At 42.1% G+C, this 21,403-nt stretch overlaps 1 long non-coding RNA gene across 2 annotated transcripts; it reads left to right on the top strand.

Moving 5' to 3' along the window:
* Positions 1 to 243: 243 nt before the first annotated feature.
* Positions 244 to 20,292, top strand: LOC116541552. 2 transcript variants are annotated; one of them, XR_004264866.1, is made up of 3 exons: positions 244 to 1,326; positions 19,096 to 19,175; positions 20,055 to 20,292. It is a non-coding gene; the product is annotated as an uncharacterized LOC116541552 (long non-coding RNA). The 2 variants fall into 2 exon arrangements; XR_004264869.1 differs by lacking the exon at positions 244 to 1,326 and adding an exon at positions 14,415 to 15,052.
* The last annotated feature ends 1,111 nt before the right edge of the window (positions 20,293 to 21,403 follow it).

Here is a 21,403-nt window from a genome sequence, read left to right as displayed (position 1 = left end):
CATTCTGTTACAACAGCCCAAACCAAGGCAATACACTAGTCCCTTCGTCCATAGGTGATACGTTCACAGACTCCCCAGGGGATGCCTGAAACCGTGGATAGTCTATATTAACCCCATATATACTCTGTTTTTTCCTACACATACATAAGGTTAATTTATAAATTAGGCACTGTAGGAGGTTCACAACAATGCCTAACTATAATATGGAAGGAAGAATTGTAACAATATATTTTAATAAAAGTTATATAAATGTATCTTACATAAAGTATCTTATTGTACTGTATTCACCTATTTTTGGACTATGGTTGACTGGATAAATGAGACCACAGGAAACAGAACTGCGGAGAAGGGAGTTTTGAAAGGTAGTTCAAATAGTAGATAGCAGCTGAAGGATTGCCGAAGTTTTGAAGCTATTACAGCGAAGCCTCATCTCCAAGGTTAGCGGAATCCCTTGTGGCAGTTTTACCAATTGGATTTTTAATGTTTCATTCCATTTTAGCTCAGCTTCTAGGACAGAATCTGTGATATAGAGGTGAATAATATATTCAAATGAACGAGGAAGACAGCACTGTCACAGTCACAGGGTCCCAGAAAGGGCCTGCTGCCCTCTCATGCCTGCCACCCATGCTACAGCACCTTCCCCAGACACAGCCTGCCCTTCTTCAGCACTCCCACCCAAACTGCTTTTCATTTCTGTGCCTTTGGCAATCGCTTTCCCTCTAATTGTCTCCAGTATCAGGCAGAAATGTTAATATGAGCTCTTACTCTCTTCCCCTGTTCTCTTGGTTTCTTAGAACATTCTAGAGAGTGTCTAGTCATAGTGACAGCCTGTGTCTCTGTGTTCCTTGCTTTTCTTCATCTGATCAAATAATACTGAGGAACCGCATCTTGGTCCCTCTTCAGTTTGTCCAAATACCATGTCCAGGCCAGCATGGCAGCTTCCACCCTGCCTTTGAGGCAGTCAGGTGGGACGAGGGTCCCTGGAGAAACTCCAACCAGCCTTCCGCCTGAGGTGGAGCCTCCAGAAGTCACACCTTTTGCAGCCAGGAGGAGTTTGGCCCCACCTCCTCCTGTTAGAAAGCTGGGATTCAAAGGGTCAGCTGGAAGCACTCTGGCAGGGGACCCTGGCCTGGCCTAAGATCCCTGTTTCTCCCTCTCCGCGTTTTTTTCCCATTTTGCCCAGTAATACCCTGCTTTACTCACCCTTTAAACCGTCTGCGCGCCTAAATTTTCATGGCGGTGGGACAGACAAGAACCCCATCTTTAGCTAAACCAAGGAGGAGTCCTGCAACATTTTTGGCATGCAGCGTGGGGGCTGGAGAAGCGGTGAGTGAAATGGGGATTCAAAACCTCTCACTGTTGCTCCTAAGCGTTTTCATCCTCGGACTTCTGCGTGTGGGAGAAACATGCCCCAAACACCGTTGCTCCTGTGGGTCAGGGGAAAGACCCTTTCCTTCCTTTTTGGAGACCGACAGGTGACGTTGGGGGCTTCTTGCTCCCCTGTCCTGTCCCTGCCGGGGCTAGGACGCGTGGCCCAAGGGCCCTGCACTCCTGGCAGTGGCAGCCTTCCCCTGTCCCAGTCAAGGGGTTTACTCTGTGATAAAGTAATTGAGCTAATCTCCCTGGTGGATGAACCACTTGCCTAAGAGGTTCTTCCCCCAGCATTTTTAAGCTGTTTTTTTCTTTCTTTCCTCTTCTCCATCGCCACAGCAGTTAACCTTTAATTTTTCTTTTCCTTTTTACTAGGCCAGGCCCCTTAACTACCACTGTTTATATTTTCTGCAAAGGTTTGGTTGTGAAATCAAGCCTGCATCTTGTGTTACATCCCGGGGTCATGGACAAAACTGCTTGGCAAGGCTATGGATAGTGATCCTGCCTTAGGGAGTAAATTTCTTTCTGGTTTGATAACTGCGTGTTCTCCTAGTCGTGTCTCAGGAAGAACCCTATCCAGAGACTGGGTTTTCTCCTGCCTGTTCATGTAGTTTTGTATGTGTGTGTGTATATGATGTCTGTTAAAAAACACTCAATTACTTTGGTCTACAGAAGGACAAGTGCTTGGATCTAATAGTTTTTAATGGAAAGTGAAAAGCTGTGGTCCTCTTCAGTTATGTGACTTTAATCTTTGAGAAGTAAAAATAGCCCTAAAGACTATTGCTAAAATGCAGATCACATGCAAGGTTTGCGAAGTGTTTTGAGGTTGCAAATTGCTGTTTGGGTTTTGAGAACTATTTGATAATTGGTAGGGCCTGGGAACAATGGAACTAACCCCACCCTTAATTGAGAAGAAAAACCTTGGTTGCAGTTAACACACAATTGAAGCGACTTACAAAGTTTTACCTTAAAGTTAAAAATTGCTAGGATTTACCATTATAACATATAATTGAGACTACTGATAGTAGATTTACATGCAAGGTGTGTAAGAAAAGTGTGTTTTTTAGTAAAAGGTTATAAGAAGGCATGGAAATGCAAATTTTTGCCTAAGGTTAAAGGATTGTTTTGAGTTAAATTAGGAAAAAGCTGAAAGTCCAATGAAGTGGTGGAAGAATTGTGGAAATTCATCTTGCAGAAGCGGTTCTGTGTGAACATATTAGCTAAATTCAAAGGGGTTGCAAAAGGTTTTTCCTTCTTTATATTTCTAAATCATTGTGGCAAAATAAATAACTTATGATAATCTGGAACCCTAGTTCATAATATCAAGTGTTTTAAACCTTGAACATTTAACAGCCTTCCCAAAATCAAACTTCAATTTCAAAATTGTCTTTTGAATACTTCAGAGGGCCCCTGAAGTGCCCAGAAAAGAGAGATAAATGGGATTATTTTGACAGGTACATGGGATTGCCAAAATGATCTTCAATCTTTAGGTTATATTTTTGGTAAATAATGCTAATACATATTCCAAAATTGTATGGGATTTCTAGAATTCTAATGTCTGAGTATATGCTATCATAATTAAGGTTATTTTGTTAAGGTATTGTAAACCACAGAGATAACCAAACTTCTTTGTCAATTGTGTTTTTAACTCGACTACCCTGGACGTTTCGCTATTCACAGACAATTGCCTTATTTTAATCCTTTTCAGAAGATGGTTTATAATGAGCTGCAGAATTTTAATAGGTGCTCTCAAATGTGGGCTTCAACTTTAAGGATTGTAACACTAGAATAAAGGAAAATGTGCAGGACTCATAAAGAGTTGCAATGTTCATGAATATCAAGCAAAACAAGAGTTAACTAAATATAGACTGAACTTAGAAAGCTGAAGCAACCTTTTTGACTTTTGGTTGGAATATTGCTGATCCTTGTGTTTCAGAGTCAAAGAAATTTATTTTGAAGTATTTGCAGCCTGTAATAATTAAGTAAGGTATATACAGCTGTGATCAAAATTTGGAGCATGTTTGTTTCTCTCTGCCTGGTTCCTCTAGAATTTGCAAACTGTGAGTATTCTTATGGCAATTAGTTGTTTGTGTCAGTGCAGTAAGAATTCATTTTTCCTTTGCAACAGGACACAATTGGAGAAAGTAGTTATTTTACTACGGCTTTGACTGGAAGGGTATGCTTCCCTTTAAGAAGTCAAGCTCGACTTGCAGAGCCAGTAAAAAGCCCCATGGGGAAACTGGCCTCATACCCTTGTCCATGCAGTCCCTGTACAGGGTTCCTTACCTGTGGTCAGTAAAGACTGTCACTTGCTGGGCTGGGCTTTAAAAGTTCTTTTTTTTTTTTTTTTTTTGAGACGGAGTTTCGCTCTTGTTACCCAGGCTGGAGTGCAATGGCGCGATCTTGGCTCACAGCAACCTCCGCCTCCTGGGTTCAGGCAATTCTCCTGCCTCAGCTTCCTGAGTAGCTGGGATTACAGGCACGCGCCACCATGCCCAGCTAATTTTTTGTATTTTTAGTAGAGACGGGGTTTCACCATGTTGACCAGGATGGTCTCGATCTCTTGACCTCGTGATCTACCCGCCTCAGCCTCCCAAAGTGCTGGGATTACAGGCTTGAGCCACCGCGCCTGGCCTAAAAGTTCTTATCTGTGATTCCTTGTGGAACACACTTCCATCAAAACCAATCCAAAAGGCTTACGTAGAAATAATTGTTCTTGCTATACTTTATGCAAATAATCAGGCCAAGTATAAGATTAAAGTCTATTTAAACAACTCAGTTCTAGGATCATCTGTTTGTTAACAAAATTGAGGACTGGGGAGAGAGAAATTATGTTTCAAAGCTTATATTTGTCATTAAATTCTAAACTCACTAGTTGTTTTTAAGCTTTTGCCTACATTTTAGACTAACCCTGCTTGTTCCTGTGAACTTACCAGTAATCTCTGCCTGTAGCTCAGAAAGAATGAAAGGGTGGGTAATGTAGAAATCTGGATCCATATTTTAGTTCTGAGCAATTATCCTCCAAATTCTGCCAGGTGTTGGAATAAATAGGGTGCCCATGATATGAAGGGTTCCTTTTTGGGAAAGACCAGGGGAACTAACCAGTGTCAAGCACAATGCGCCCGAATCCCAGCAAGCATAACGATAGCTGCAACTTAGCTGGGCGTGGCATAAGACGTCCTTTCCTCTCCCTTGTTGAAGGAGGAATCAGTTCCACAGTTTCACCTTAGCATTTGACTTATGATAGGGAGTCCATGCAACATCCCCAGAGACACAGTTTTGTCCCAGATCCAATTCCAAGCTTCGGGTCAAAGCCCTAGAAAGAAAACAATTTAAGGGATCCTGAGGTAGATGGCGACAGAGGTTAAAAGGCACAGTGCAGGTGAGTATGGTTGATTCCCGCCGATTAAGTCAACCACAAGCTTTCTGTTTCATGGATAAAGGCCACATTAGTATCCGTGGCATAATTGAGGTCTAGAGAACTCTAAGGCCACTGATCGTAGGAGGGATAGAAGCATAGGTGAAAGCAGATAATTCCTGTTCTCTGGGCCCTCCCTGCTTCATGGGTGCAAGCCACTTTGGTACTCATGGCGGTGCCTGCCAAGGTTGCTGGGACTCGAGGATGCAAGGACGAAGAGGGAAAGAGGATGCTCTTCCCTCTCTCCCTCATGTACCTTCGGTATGTGCTAGGAAGAGAAGGGAACCGTGGATGCCTGCTCCGCTCTTTCTAGAGGGGTGGCCATTCATCTTCAGTCTACCCCTTTCGAATTCATCCTCAACCATTGGGACTCTTTTGAAAAGGGCTTTCTTTTCCCTTTCTTCTCCTCAGTCCTTTCTGCAGTTAGGTAAGTTTCTTTCCATACTACAGGACGCTCCCCTGAGGTGCATCCTCCAAACTGGAAAGAGTTAATTTCCCAAACCTTCAACTGGTTGGCTTAGGATTGGGCTCAAGGGAAGGGAACCCAGAAGCTCAACATGGGGCAAATAGGTAAAGTTTTTTTGCCAGTCGGGCTTTTGACCTCCCTCTCCCTGAGCAAACTGGTAAAAGGCCTCAGATTTTTTGAGCTGCCCTTACCCCTCCCCTTGTTTCATTTTGCTGCATGTTTTCTGATAACCCAGTTTGTCTGTTCTTGCCTTCAGGCCATCAAACTCCAAGCAGTCATGCAACCAGAGCCTCTGACGATGGCCCCTTCTGCTGGGGACCCTTAGATAGGCCTTGGAGGGAGCTCTGACTGCTGTTTCCCCAAAACAGTGCCCCCGTTAGCAGGAATCAGTTAAGATCTGTCTCCGTCCTTATCCGTAATCTAATGGGAGTTAGATGTACTTCTTCAGAGTGGGGAATGAGACAGCCAGTTGGGAGGGGGGTCCCTGGAGAAACTCCAACAAGCCTGCCCATTGAGGTGGAGCCTTGGAAGTTGGTGCCCTTTGCGGTGGGGAGGAGCTCAGCCCTGCCTTTTCCTGTGTGGAACCTGGGTTTCGACTGTCAGGCGGGAGGTGCTCTAGCAGGGAACCCCAGACTTGCAGAGGATCCCTGTTTCCCACTTTTTTCCCCCGTTTCATCCAATAAAACCCTGCTTTACTCACCCTTTACATCATCTATGAGCCTAAATTTTCATGACCGTGGGATGGAAAAGAATCCCGCCTTTAGCTAAACTAAGGAAAAGACCTGTAACACCTTCTTACAGGGAACAAGTTTGTTTTCCAGATGGAAGACACTGCGCAATTGCATGCCTCACACAGGTATCTTGTCTTCCTTTTACAGGTTAACACCTAAAGGAGATAATTACTTAAAACCCATCATTTATTCCTGATGTTCCTTCTCATTTTATTTTTATTATTGATTGATTGATTGATTGAGATGGATTCTTGCTCTGTCACCCTGTCTGGAGTGCAGTGGCTCGATCTCGGTTCACTGCAACTTCTGCCTCCCAGGTTCAAGAGATTCTCTTGCCTCAGCCTCCCAAGTAGCTGGGACTACACCCACCAGGCCCAACTAATTTTTGTATTTTTTTTGGTAGAGATTGAGTTTCACCATGTTGGCCAGGCTGGTCTGGAACTCCTGACCTCCGGTGAGCTGCCTGCCTCAGCCTCCCAAAGTGCTGGGATTACAGGTGTGAGCCACTGCACCTGGCCACCTTATTTTAGAGAACAGATACATCACTGAAGAATGTTGACAGTACCGGGAAGGAAAAAAAAGCCTTTCCCCCTACCTCCTAAGTTCTCTGGGTAGCGTCCTATAAATTTGACTAACAAAAGACAGAGTAACATGAGAAAAACATACAAGTTTATTTAAGTTTTATGTGACACAGGGGTCTTTATGTGGAAATGAAGACTTGAAGAAACAGGTAAGCCTTTTCATTTTTATAGTAGATTTGATGAAGAGCAGAAAGTCATGGAAAAACATGACAGGACAAAAGCTTTTGGGCTAAGGGTAGTAACCTGCAGAAACTGAGCAAGGCCTGTTCGTTCACTTTTCTCGTGCCATCCATCCATCTCAGAGAGAGGGTGCTCCTTTTCTGTGAGTACAGGGAAGGCTCTGCCCACAGGACGGTTTTGTGATCTGCTTCAGGGAGAAGAGGGAGGTCAGTCCTTTCAACACCTGCCGTTTCTCAAATTCTGTTTAGAATATGCAGTATGTCGAGTTCCCAAATATGGGGGCATCGTGTTCTTAACCTCATCAACAGTTAAAGCAGAGGTTACTTAAAGTGACTCTCCCAGTTTACTTTACTTTAGCTTTGTCTTCAGAATCAGGTACAAAGACATCATCAGCTGAGAAAGTGAATATTTAATCAGTAAGTTTCAAAGAAGTGTAAGCAAGAAAAAAATAATGGTGAGGGTGGTCTCTAAATAAACAGGAGTTTCCCATTTGCTTGATTCGTTTCAAATTCTCTAAGGTGAGAATATAAGTGTTTACCCCTCACTACTTCATTAAGCCAATTACTACAGGAAGTGCTACATCTTACTGTTAATTTGTTGATGTTAAATTAGCATTTACATATCTCTTTCTTTGTGACTGTTATGTGTCAGTTAAGTAGCACTCAAATATAAATTTCCTCAGCAAGGCAATTTACTTCTATAGAAGGGTGTGTCTCACAGACGGAGCAATGGTGAGCGCACACCTGGACAAGGGTGGGGAAGGGGTTCTTATTCCTGACGCAGGTAGCTCCTACTACTGTGTCGTTCACCTATTGGCTAGGATTGGACTGCACAGCCTAAGCTAATTCCGATTGGCTATTTTATTTATTTATTTTATTTTTTATTTTATTTTTTTTGAGACGGAGTTTCACTCATGTTACCCAGGCTGGAGTGCAATGGCGCGATCTTGGCTCACCGCAACCTCCGCCTCCTGGGTTTAGGCAATTCTCCTGCCTCAGCCTCCTGAGTAGCTGGGATTACAGGCACGCGCCACCATGCCCAGCTAAGTTTTGTACTTTTAGTAGAGACGGGGTTTCACCATGTTGACCAGGATGGTCTCTATCTCTTGACCTTGTGATCCACCCGCCTCGGCCTCCCAAAGTACTGGGATTACAGGCTTGAGCCACCGCGCCCGGCCTCGATTGGCTATTTTAAAGGGAGCAGGGATACGAGCTGGAGTAGTGGGGTGGGTAGTTTGGCAGGAAGGACGGTTATGGGACAGGTCAGAGCACGTGACCAGGATGAGTCAGGACGGAGCAGGGGACTGGGAAAACAGATGTGAACTACTGATTAGAACTGGTGGAAAAGGTCGTTTACTGAAACTACAAGGAAGTTAAACTTTAAAATGGAGAATTGAATAAGAGAGCTGAACATACATACTGATTCTTTAAGGAGGAACTTGGGAGTCACTATATCTGATATAGCTTTAACAGAAGTAATTATCACGTGGAATTTTAGGCCACTGTTATTTGAACTACTTGTTTAAATTTAAGACTATTTTACCTTAAACTCTGGTCCTGCTATTGGGCCTACTCTTAGTATCATTTGGCTTTTGTGAGTTGACCGTGTAAGAAACTAGTGTAAACTAAGTAAGTTTTATAGCTGAAAGAGTGCTTTCCAAAGTCAGTTACTCTAGATTTTTCCTTACTAATATTTATATGACTTTTGAAATTTTACTCTTCAAAAGTATATTTTTGTGAAAAAAATCCCAGAGTTTGTTCTGGGAGACATGTCACGTCAAAACCTGTCTCCTCAAGTTACCCCATATAATGCCCACAAAATCATGCCACGTGAAGCCGTTAGGATTATTTTTACTTTAGGTCTTCAAGACAAATTTATATTTTGTGGCTATGAAGAAAGTTAATGTTCCATCCATCTGTTCTTCCTGGCTAACCTGCCCTTCCTTCCCAAATACCTATGCCTGATTTTCAAGAGCCTTTACTACAAATGCTCAGTTTTTGTAGGGAAAATAGGTTTTCAGAGAGTGATGGCACAAAAAAATAATGGATGAATCATTACAAAGTAGTTCTCCTTAACTTTGTCCAAGTTAACATCAGATTTGTCTTTGAAAGAGTGTTTGACACTGGGGGAGGACAAGCAGAAAAGGACCATATTCGTGGTGGTGGTGGTGGTGTTTTTGAAGCAGGGTCTCACTCTGTCACCCAGGCTGGAGTGCAGTGGCATGTTCATAGCTCACTGCAGCCTCGACTTCCCAGGCTCAAGTGATCCTTCCACCTCAGTCACCCCAGTAGCTGGGCATGCACCATAATATCTGTCTAATTTCTGTATTTTTTGTAAAGATGGGGTTTCATCATGTTGCCCAGACTGGTCTCAAGCTCCTGGGCTCAAGTGATTCTCCTGCCTTGGCCTCCCAAAGTGCTGGGGCTACAAGCGTGAGCCAGTGCACCTGGCGCATTGTTAATTGGAAGGCCATTAGGCTGAGATGGCTTCTGTACCTTGGGTTCCTAGTTAGGCAAACCAAAACCCAATTCAATGTAAACAGTAAATGAAACTTAAACCTAACCAATCAAAAACTTGCCAACTAACCTCTAACTAGGATTCCAAATAAGGCAAATGCCTACCTGTTGCCAATCAAGTAATTTCTTTACTCTGCCTCTGAGTTCAGCCTATAAAAGGCTGCCATCCATGTTACTAAAGCAGACCTCTCCGAACCTCTTCCAGGTTTAAGTGGTGTCTGATTCATAAATCCTTAATGCTCAGATAAACTATGTTAACTTTATTTTATCTAAAGTTTTTCTTTTAACACTGCTAAAGAAAAAGGTATTGTAACTCTTGTTAAAACGATAATATAGACTTTAGTCAGGACTATTGCCATAGATGGAGGGACTTACTGCTATGGGACTTATTTCTTTTGCAGTGGGGAAGTGAGATTGGCCTTAACGGTGAATGCAGCAAAGCAGAGTGGGAATTTATGGCCGAGGAGTAGAGGTCGGGGAAGAAGGGGTTCTTTGTAGAAAATTATTCTGAGAGTAGGGTAATTTTTGCTAAACTGCCCTAACAGGATTCTTGCCAAAGTCAGGCCAGGGTGATCAGATACCATCTGGAAGAAGATGGGGGATGAGGATTTGGTCAGAGTATAGAGGGTTTTGAGATACTAAGGGTCAAAGATTCTAGCTGAACTGACTTGATAGAATTCTTGTTAAGACTGGGGTCCAGAGGGCATGCCCAAGGACAGGGCCTAATTGAAAAATAGAACTCAAAGGAGCCACACTTGGTCAAGGAGATAATCTTGGACATTAGCACATTTTGAAATACCAATTTGCCAGTATGTCAATGAAAAACGTGGGGTCTTTCTCAGAAACTGGAGCAGTATAAAGAAACATGGCCTGGTGCAGTGGCTCATGCCTGTAATCCTAGCACTTTAGAAAGCTGAGTGCTAGGATTACAGGCATGAGCCACAGCACTAACGGATTTCTTGAGCCCAGGAGTTCGAGAGCAGCCAAGGCAACACAGTGAGACCTTGTCTCTTCAAAATAAAAAATTAGCTAGGTGTGGTGGTGCCCATCGGTAGCCCCAGCTGCCGCAGGAGGATGACTTGAGCCCAGGAGTTTGAGGCTGCAGTGAGCTGTTATCACACTACTGCACTTCAGCCTGGGCAACAGAGCCAGATCTTCCTTTACAAAAAACAAATAAAAACAAAAGCAAAAAACAGCGAAGAAATATGAGTGACTTTTATCCCTTTTTAAAAATGAGTTTTGGAATTTTCTCATTTTAATACAATGAACACATATTACTCTCACAATAGCAAATGTTAAGAACAGTCTTTTTTTTTTTCTTCACGAATGGAAAGTTTATGTCAAAGAACAATCTTTAAAAGCAAAACATGTTTAAGAATAATAGCAACAACTTCCCGAGGAAAGCTTTAATTCAGTCTTCAATTCTGTGCCTCATCCCATTTCTCTTGTAATTATCATTATTTTTTTTTTTGAGACAAAGTTTCGCTCTTGTTGTCCATATTGGAGTGCAATGGTGTGACCTTGGCTCATTGCAACCTCCACCTCTCGGGTTCAAGGGATTCTCCTGCGTCAGTCTCCTGAGTAGCTGGGATTACAGGTATGCGTCTCCATGCCCGGCTAATTTTGTATTTTTAGTAGAGATGGGGTTTCTCCATGTTGGCCGGGCTGGTCTCGAACTCCTGAACTCTGGTGATCTGCTCACCTCAGCCTCCCAAAGTGCTGGGATTAGAGGCATGAGCCATCACGCCTGGCCTTCTCTCATAATTTTTGAATGTCGATAGGAATAATTTTTGAAAGGTGATAGGATGAGAAAGCAATAATATGAAAATTCTGGAAGTTCAGTATTTTATTTACTTTTTAAAGCAATAAAATAGCATGGGATATAGTTAGGGCACTGTGGCTCATGCCTGTAATCTCAGCACTTTGGGAGGGAAGGTGGGAGCATCACTTGAGCCCACAAGTTTGAGAAGAGCCTGGGCAATATGTCAGAAAACCCCTCTCTCCAGAAAAAATAGAAAAATTAGCCAGGTGCGGCGGCATGTGCTTGTGGTCCCAGCTACTTGGGGGGCTGAGGTGGGAGGATCCTTTGAGCCTGGGTAGTGAAGATTGCAGTGAGCTGTGTTTGCCACACTGCATTCCAGCCTGGGTGACAGAGCGAGATCCTGTCTCGAGAAAAAGAAAGAAAGAAAGAAAGAAGAAATAAAATAGTATGGAATAAAGCCTCAAGTATTCACAGGGGGCTGGCTCTCTGACTGATGTGCAGAACAGGCTTAGCCATGCGAAATAGATGTGAGTTCAGATCCCAGACAAGACATCAAACTGAGTTACAGGGAGAGTGTGGGGAGGAGGATTCAAGGAAGAACTCACAGTGGCTAGAATGCTTGTTTAAAGAGGAGCAGAAACTATCTGATAAACTGGCTAACCTGCTCGTCAGTTTTACAATGTAAATGAAACCGATAGCAAGGTGAAAAGCTGACGTCCACTTGCAGGACAAATCAAGTCTAATAATTATATTTTAGATTCACTTATGCTAGACAGCAAGCATTTACTTCCTAGTCCCTAATACTGATAGCCTCTTGGAATGTTTATTGGGGCTGAGTGAGTGGAAAGTTGAGGGGTGGGTGGAGGAAGGGGGATGGGAGCCTGACAGTCCGTCAGCTTTGCCTTCAGGCTTCCCATTAGTATTACCAGGCGTTTGAAATGGGTGACACAATGAGGATTTACACAGAAGGAAGAACTGTTTGCTTTTCTCTAGGCCGCAGAAGCTTCTGTTTCTCAAAATTATTATTCTAAAATGATTTTGCTTTCCATTTACCCACAAGGACCTGACCCAAAAGGTATTTTGTTTTTAAATGGGCATACAAATAATTCAAAACAAAGCAAGCTCTTAACAGCAACAAAACCTTATTTAAAATCCCTGGAAGGCGTCTAGTGAGAGCAGTCTGTGACTGACGTGGTAAATTAGGCCTGCTGGAGAAAAAATCAAGACAAAATATGGATTCATTGTTTTTTTGAAAGGCAGCCATCTTTCCAAGAGAATGTGTACACCACGTTTTATTAAGAAATTACATCTTTCCCCATATTTTCCTTTTCTCTTTCACATGCTGGCAATGGCAAGCAGGTTGAGCAGATGTGATGAAAGAATTAATACCAGTCTTGGGAAGACGTAGACGAAATATTTCTTTTGAAATACCTACCTTTAAATTCCATTAGTTCAATCTGATACTGAAAGAGCCTGGATTAGGGAAATGATTTACACAGCACAGGTTGTTTGTCCAGACTTAGAACCCTTTTGTAATATGAAAAACGTGAAGATGAATTTAATATTTCTCCAATGAATTGGCACAGGGTTTAAAATCTTGCTTTGACTGAGATAATTGTGTTTGTTTTAGTTTTAATAAATTCACCTTGGTGAGTCTTTTTCTTTTTTTCTTCTAGATTCATTCATAGCTGCTACACATTCATCTCTGTATAAAACCTACTCACCCCTCTGAAAAAGCAGCATAACCAGTCAACGAACAAGTATATAGGATTAGCACATTATGAAGAATAAAGAGGAGCTTTCAGCTCTCTGTCATGGATGATATTTATCACATTTTCCACGACTGGCCCTAATAACAGTGCAGAGATAAAATAGGCTTGATGCATCTTTCCTGTACAGAGAATTTTACAACAGCAACTCTAAGAAATTCAGGAGATGAAACGCACACTTCTCCCCTCTTGCAGTTTTTATTAGTCTTAAAAATGGGAGGTGGGTGTGTGGGGGAGACTATTTCTACAAAAGTGGGCTTGAATTTTCTGTCTGTTATGCTAATGTATTCATAGAAAAAGCTGGTGCTGAGGGCGGTTCTCCAATTAAGACAAATGAGGCACATTGAATTTCTCCCCCAGGGCACAGCAGGGGTGCTGGCAAAATCTACTTTATTCTTTTCTGTCAGGACTGAACTGGAAACAAAAGCATGAAAATTCAACACATCCACTTACAGAATAATAAAGGCTGTTGTTTAAAGCGTGAAGAGTTTTGGCACCCTTCTGGGGCCTTATGCAAATCGCCCTTCCTCTCAACTGCTACCACACCATCGGTCTTGGAAATTAAAGATGTACTTGGTCGGTTAACAGCTGAAAGGAAAAGAGCAGCCTGAAACTCAATTAGATTTGTATTAAGCAAATAAATCAGGACTGACTGATATTGGCTAAACTAAAATGCATTATGGGCTGACAGTGATTCTAATTTGATTGACAAATATCTGTAGTATGTTATTAACAATAAATGAAAGATAAGAATCCCAGTTTTTTTTTTCTTTTTAAAGGATTTTGTTCTAGTAAACAATCCGCTCTCCCTCTGAACTTACACAAAACAGTAAACAGAGTCTACTGGTGTGGTGCTGTTTACAATCCAGGCTCAAGAACACAGGAAATCTATTTTCTGTTACGTGGTTAGAGTTTGAGGCAAAATTATTGTGCTGAAAGACATTTGTTTTTATCGATTTATGTGATGTAATGTAACATCTCAACACATTATTTATTTGGTGCACCAAGCACACTATTTTTATTATGGTGCGTAACACAAAAGCATGGACCTGGGATATGTCTCATTATTTATTCGGAACCCTGTGTAGTACAGGAGGCTTTTCCACACCAGGGCACAAACAAAGAGGCCTCAAATGTGGCTCAAAGTCATGAATGAAGATCTCAATAAAATCCTCCAGAGCTTTGAGGAAAACAAAAAACACTCAACGAATAGCATAAACGTGTATTGTGTGTGGTTGGATAAGACATTTCTTTTGAAAGGAGAATTTTGGGTGTTTCAGCTTATTTCCTTGCCTTTGCTGTTTACACCTTTAGAACTTACAGAGATGGCCAGGTGTGGTGGCTCACACCTGTAATCACAGCACTTTGAGAGGCTGATGCAGGAGAATGGCTTGAGCCCAGGAGTTTGAGACCAGCCTGGGCAACATAGAGAAATCCTCATTTTTAAAATATATATTTTAACTTAGTCAGGCTTGGTGGCACATGCTTGTGGTCCCAGCCACTCAGGAGGTGAGGCAGAGGATTGCTTGAGCTTAGCAGTTTCAGGTTGCAGTGAACTAGGATCACACCATTGCACTCAAGCTTGGGCAATAGAATCCTGTCTCAAAAACAAACAAAAAAAACCTTGCAGAGATTTAGGTCATTACATTTAACATACTGCTAAATAATTAAATGGTAACAATACTTTTGCTTTGATTGCAACTATCTTCTATTTTCCTCACCTTTTCCTTCTGGCTATCAGATTAAAGACTCATTGACTCACTGTTGTCTTTCAATTATCTTTCTTTCTACATTTCCTACCTGGCTCCACTTGCCAAATCCTGCTGCGTTTTGCTCTGCATCGCTGCCAGAAATTGTCTGTTTCTCCTCTTTAAAACTTGTCCAAACCTTTGCCCCTGTGTGGGCAGCTTCCTGCTGCATCTCTTGCCAGTACCTGTTCTCATATCTCCTTGTTGGGGCTCAGAAAGCGACTCCCCAAAACATGGAGCTTTGGCATGGCTGAGCACTTTGAACTAGAGATCAGAAGGCCTTAGAAGCTGCTTCAGAAGCAAAATCTCTCTCTGACCTTCTCTTGATCTCTCGTCCTCTGTCTCTCCTTCTCTTCCAAAACAAGTTATAGAATCCAGGATTTCTCTTCCCCAAGGCAGGTTATAGAAACTACAACTCCTCTCTTCCAAAGCAAGCCAAAAAGAAGACCCTCATTCCAAAGGAGCCCTTCCCTGTAGCCAGCAGGAAGGATGCTACACGAAGAGGCCAAGGTGAATTGGAACAGACCGGGCTTGCTGGGTTTTCACGCCTTCGGTCATTACCACTAGATCATGCCCTTTGTCCAGTCTCATTTCTACATGGCCGTCTATTCTTCATTGAACATAAACATAAAAACAGAGACTTTCCCCTGGGTCTTTGAGTCCTTGAATCTCAAAGTTTGATATATGAAGACTCCATCTTTGTCATCTAAAACTTGATTAAATAACTTTGTTATACCTTTTTCTTGTTAACCTGCCCCCCCCGCCCCCACCGCTTATTTTTTGTTGTTGTTTCAGAGGGTCTGTGTGCATATTTGTTAGATGAATATGTTGCGTGATGCTGAGATTTGGGGTAGAGATGGTCTGTCACCCAGGCAGTGAGCATAGTATCCAAAAGGTACTTTCCCTTTTTCTAGTAGTCCTCAGTGTCTATTTTTCCCTTCTTTATGTCCATGTGTGCTTAATGTTTAGCTCCCACTTGTGAGAACATGTGGTATTTTGTTTTCTGTTCTGTGTTAATTCATTAATTCACATGGATGATGGCCTTCAGCTGTGTCCACGTTGCAAATGACATGAGGGTTTTTCTTTTTTATGGCTGTGTAGTATTCCATGGTGTATGTGTACTGTCTTTTGTTATAGGAGTGTTGGCCATGACCGTTATGATGGACGAGGGAAGGGATCAAAACTTTCTGTCCCACATCCTCTACTGAACGTATCAAAGCTTCTTGGCCCAAACAATTTTCCTTGGCATTCAGTCGCAATTACTCCTCCCCATCATGATCAGTAATACTGATATGAACAGAAGTCAGGGAAATGCTAGGTAGAAAAGGGTGGGGTTTCCAGCAAGGATTTCACCCTCAACCTGGATCTGCTTTCCTAAATGAGAACTTCACATCCCTGTTTTTCTGCCCAAATATTGCCTTTTGGCCTGCCACCCCTACATCCTGTGCCCATAAAATCCCCCAGCTCCACTGACAGAGGAGCAGAGGGTGGTGTGGCAGAGAAAAAGAGAAGTGTCTGAATGTCAAGAAGAGAAGAGGCAGCTGGACATTGGAGACTACAGTCAGAGAGGAATTCGACCAGAGACGGTTGAAGAGGAGTTTGGCAGTCTCCAGCAGAACTCTAGGGGAAGATTATCTTCCCATTCCATTCCCTTTCCAGCTCCCCATCCTGCTGACAGCCACTTCTACTGCTCAGTAAAATCTCCACATTCATTATCCTTCTAGTTTGTCTGCCCTGATTCTTCCTGTATGCTAGACAAGAACCCAGCTACCAAGAGGGCAAGGTGTAAAAGGCTGTCACTGACCTGGTTTAACACTTAACCATCTGTAGATGGCAAATGCTAAAATATCATTGTTTATAACACATGCCCTTTGGGGTTCCAGAGGTCGCCAGCATTGTGGTGGGCCAGTGGGGTTCATTCCTCACTCCTACACCTGCTAACCTGCATGCTCCCCCTCCTATAAGGGATTTGAGCACAGTGGTTGATCAAAGGAGATACCCCTGTTTCAAGTCCCGTGAGGGGGTCAAGGGTCAAGGGAACTCTCCTGTCTCAATATTCCTCAGTGTTAATGAGAGCAAAGAACGCCATAGCATGATACTTCATGAATTGACATCAAGTTTTGCACACAGTTACTTTCATACCACATTAAATTCTCTATTTTTAGCTTTTCCAACAGTTGTCATCCCAGACCACTCAACTGCTGCTCTCACTTCTTCTGCAGAGCTGGCCATACTCTGTGCTTTATTTTGTCACTGATTTTTTGTTACGTTTTTGCTTTCTGTATTGTCATCTTTAAAATTCATCAGCAAAATTAGTTTATTAAACTTTGATAGCCATCGCAGTACTCATATATAATTTGATCGTGACAATGCGTCCACTTATTGTGAGTTTAGAATAGCTTTGTTCTATAATACTGATGAAGTTCAGGGCACACCAGCCCAAAATATGACACCTTGGCATATTGAATATTTTAAACTGAAGGAATTTGAGAAATGTACTATGCAGGAAGGACTTTCTGACTTTCCCTGAAGCAGGTCATGTAAAAGGTGCCCTCCTTATACCTGGAGGAAAGGAGCATCCATATCTCCAAAGACACAGGGATGCTGAGAGGAATCTGAATGGATTCGTGGTTTCCCCTAGTTTATTGTAATTAGCACCTGCACATTTTATGCTATCACATTTCCCCATGACTGTCTACTCTTCATCAAACCTCACATTAAAGCACCCAGTTTTAACCCCTTCTTCAGGTCTTCATTTCCTATTGAAGGCTCCAGTGTCACACAAAACATACATTTCAATGGTTCTGTCTTTTGTTCCAGGAGCCCCAGCTGGTGAACCTAAGATGGGTAAAAAACAAAGGTGTTTTTTCCTCCCCTACAATACTTTATTAATGCTTTTTCAGATTTCAGACTTTTACTTAACATGCTGTATTGTGAGATTTCTTTAAACAATGAGATTCTATAAAGAATTTTGTGTATATCTGTTTGTTCATTTTTGTTTTTTATTACATTTAAAAACAATGTCATAGACTTTTGACATTCACTGGGTGCCCATTCTATGGGCCTTCATAAATCTCAAATTTTTGTCTTTCATTTTTGAAAATCATGATAAAACACATATGACATAAACTTTACCGTTGTAATCTCTCACTCTTTTTTTTTTGAAACAGAGTCTTGCTCTGTTGCCAGGCTGGAGTGCGATGGTGCAGTCTCAGCTCACTGCAACCTCTGCCTCCCAGGTTCAAGTGATTCTCCTGTCTCAGTCTCCTGAGTAGCTGAGATTACATGCACCCACCACTACGCCTGGGTAATTTTTGGTATTTTTAGTAGAGACAGGGTTTCACCATGTTGGCCAGGCTGGTCTCAAACTCCTGACCTCAGGTGATCTACCCGCCTCGGCCTCCTAAAGTGCTGAGATTATAACTGAGAGCCCCCACAGCCAGCCGTAATCATTTTTAAGTATACAATTCAGTGGCATTAAGAACATTCACAATGTTGTATGATACGGTTCAGAACACACTGCCCCAAAATGTGACACTCTGGCATATTGAGTATTTTAAGCTGAAGGAATTTGAGAAATAGCAGGTGCAGGAAGGACTCTCGGACCTCCCACTTCTCCCTTGAAGCAGATCACAAGACCCTCGTGTGAGAGGTGCCCTTGCTATACTCAGAGGAAAAGAGCATCCCTACCTCTGAAGATGGAGGGATGTCAAGAGCAATCTGAATGAATAGGCCTTGCCGTTTTCCCCAGTTTACTACCCTTAGCTCATAAGGGTAGTAATAGCCTTTGTCCTATGACATTTTTCCATGACATTTTACTCTTCTTCAAATCTAGCAGAAAAATGCACAAGCTTAATTGTTGCTTTGCCTTCATTTCTTTATGAAGGCTCCTTGGTCACATACAACTTACATTAAATAAATTTTTATGTATTTTTCCTTGTTAATCTGTCTTTTGTTAGTCTAATTTACAGTGTCCCAGGCAGAGAACCCAAAGGGATAGAGACAAAGGATATTTTTTTGTCTCCTACATGTGCAACAACCACGGTTATTTATTTCCAGAGCTTTTTTAAAATCTCAAATATTAACACTACCTATTAAACAATACCTCCCCATTCTTACCTCCCTGCCACTGGTCATCATGATGCCACTTTTTGTCTCTGTGAACTTGACTATTCTAGATATGTAAGTGGAATCACACAATGTTGATTCTTTTGTGTCTGGCTTGCTTACTTAGCATAACCGTAATGTTTTCAAGGTTCATCCATGTTTGCAGCATGTAATCAGAACTTCATTTCCTTTTAAGGCTGAATAATATTCCATTATGTGTGTATACTGCATTTTGTTTATCCATTCACTGTTGATGGACATTTGGGTTGCTGCCATCATTTGGCTATTATAATAGCGCTGCTATGAACATGGGTGTATAAGCATCTGTTTGGGTTCTTGCTTTCAGTTCTTTTGAATCTCAAGATTTGATAACACAAATGCAGCATATGATTTTTCCCATAAAACAAACACTTTCCTTATTCAAACCTTTCATGTCTTCTTTTCAGTCATAACCCTTAAAGTTGATTTCCTCTGTGTGACCATTTTCTGTCAAGAAATGTAGCTTTATATCCACTACTGGGCAAAGGTAAGTCAAACCCAGCAAAGTGATAATTACTGTTCCCTTCCCACCACTATGTACCTGTGCAACTAGTCTGCAAAGAGGAGCATTGCCAAATCCTAGATTTGTGATCAGTTGCCCAATATAGACCAAACTGTATCCTGTAGGATGTAAATTTTGTACCCCGGACTCATACTCAGAATATTTTTCTGCTTCTTATATAGCTAGGGAAGGAAGCCAGAAGTGAGAGGACTAGATTGACACCTGGGTAATTAGAAGGCTTTGTTCCCTAAAGCCCAGTTAAATAGTGTTGAGCTATCACTCAGTACTAGCAGAAACAGTTTCCTCTTGCTTTTTTCTAAAACCAACTAATAAATAATGTTAGGGTATCTTTGAAGCAATAATGTTTAATCACTCACAGTTCTTTGAAAGGAATGTGTTTAAGATTAGAAAAAAAAAAAAAAAAAAAAAAAGCCCAAAGGCAGAGAGCTTAAATAGTAGCCATTTGGCAATAAATACAGTTACTTCCCCTCTTCAGCCTGCTCCACTCCCTCCCCCATAACTCTTAGCACAAAGCTTCAGGTTTAGTTTTGGAGAGAGTAGGTCTACATTCACTTGAAAAAAGTCTTCTTGTTTTTCATTTGTTCTGTTGACTTCACTGTCTTTTAAAATATCTGTGTTGTGGAGAACATACTGAATTCTGAATTACTAAGTAGCATATCTGTTTGCTGTAGAGAAGGATTTCAGTCCAACAGTAAAAGATTTTAGCTTGCCTCTATAGCAGGTTGTCTTAGTCCCTAAGACAGGTGAAGATGAAATGAGAGAGAGAGAAGAGATACACACAGAGAGAGGCTTGTGATTCCTTGAGGGGCAAAACTACTTATATCTCCTTTGTTTTTCTTAAAGACATAGAGAAGGGATGGTGATGGTGATGGAGGGTCTCCAGGGGAATTACGAGAGTTGTGGTGGTGTCTCACTGGGCATTGGCGAGGGAAAAGATCCCACTCACATGATTGGCAGGCCTGGGCAAAGCTAGTATGGACAGTCTCTAAAGTACTCTCAGATGGAAGTATTCATGGAGCAGTTTTGATATGGTTTGGCTGTGTCCCCACCCAAATCTCATCTTGAATTGTAGTTCACATAATCCCTATGTGGCCATGGGAGGAAACTGGCAGGAGGTGATTGGATCATGGGGGTGGTTTTACCCCCATTCTGTTCTCGTGATAGTGAGTTCTCACGAGATTTGATGGTTTTATGAGGGGCTTTTTCTCCTTTGCTTGGCACTTCTGTTTCATCTGCTGCTGTGTGAAGAAGGATGTGCCTACTTCCTCTTCCACTATGATTGTCAGTTTCCTAAGGCCTCCCCAGTTATGTTAAACTGTCAATTAAACCTCTTTCTTTTATAAATTACCCAGTCTCAGGCTGTTCTTTATAGCAGCATGAGAATGGACTAATACAAGTTGTCATCTAGACTAGTCTGCTCAAAGCTTTTCTTTAGGCTGGGCACAGCGGCTCATGCCTGTAATCCCAGCATGTGGAGCGGCCAAGGAGGGCAAATCACGAGGTTAGCAGTTCGAGACCAGCCTGGCCAGACATGGTGAAACCCTGTCTCTACTAAAAAAATACAAAAATTAGCCAGGCATGTGCTGATGGGCACCTGTAACCCAGCTACTTGGGAAGTTGAGGCAGGAGAATCACTTGAACTCAGGAGGCAGAGCTGAGATAATGCCACTGTACTCTAGCTTGTGTGACAGCAAGACTCTTTCTCAACAACAACAACAAAAAGGGCTTTTCTTCAGTCAACTAGTTATAGCCCTGATTCCAGGAGCTTGGCCTAAGGGGCAAGATATAGGAGCTATGTCTTCTGCCCAGGTGGGAGTTCTGTTTCTCTCTGCACACTTCATGGGGCAGCTCTCCCAGCTCCTCTGTGCCATGAGGCCCCGAATCGGCAGATTGTTTTTTCTTATTCTCAACATCACATTTCTTTATTTAATTTGAAGATATACTTCAAGTGTAGACATTTTAAAAAGAGGGCATTTGAATGCCCTCTGTGCGCATCTTAAGGGATTTTCAGAGGCGTGCTTATACCCTTACTTCACACACACACACACACACACACACACACACACACACACCTATCTATCTGTCTACTTACCTACCTACCTACCTATCAATCTACCTACCATCTATCATCTCTCTATTGTCTGTCTCTACTTTTATATAGAGAAATCCCTGGTCAGTTAGTGAAAAATATT

Source organism: Sapajus apella, unplaced genomic scaffold, assembly GCF_009761245.1.
Source record: "Sapajus apella isolate SASKATOON/1434 unplaced genomic scaffold, GSC_monkey_1.0 scaffold1, whole genome shotgun sequence".
Classification (NCBI taxonomy): domain Eukaryota; kingdom Metazoa; phylum Chordata; class Mammalia; order Primates; family Cebidae; genus Sapajus; species Sapajus apella.
Note: the sequence above shows the minus strand (reverse complement) of the source record. Positions and strands in the feature narration are given on the sequence as shown.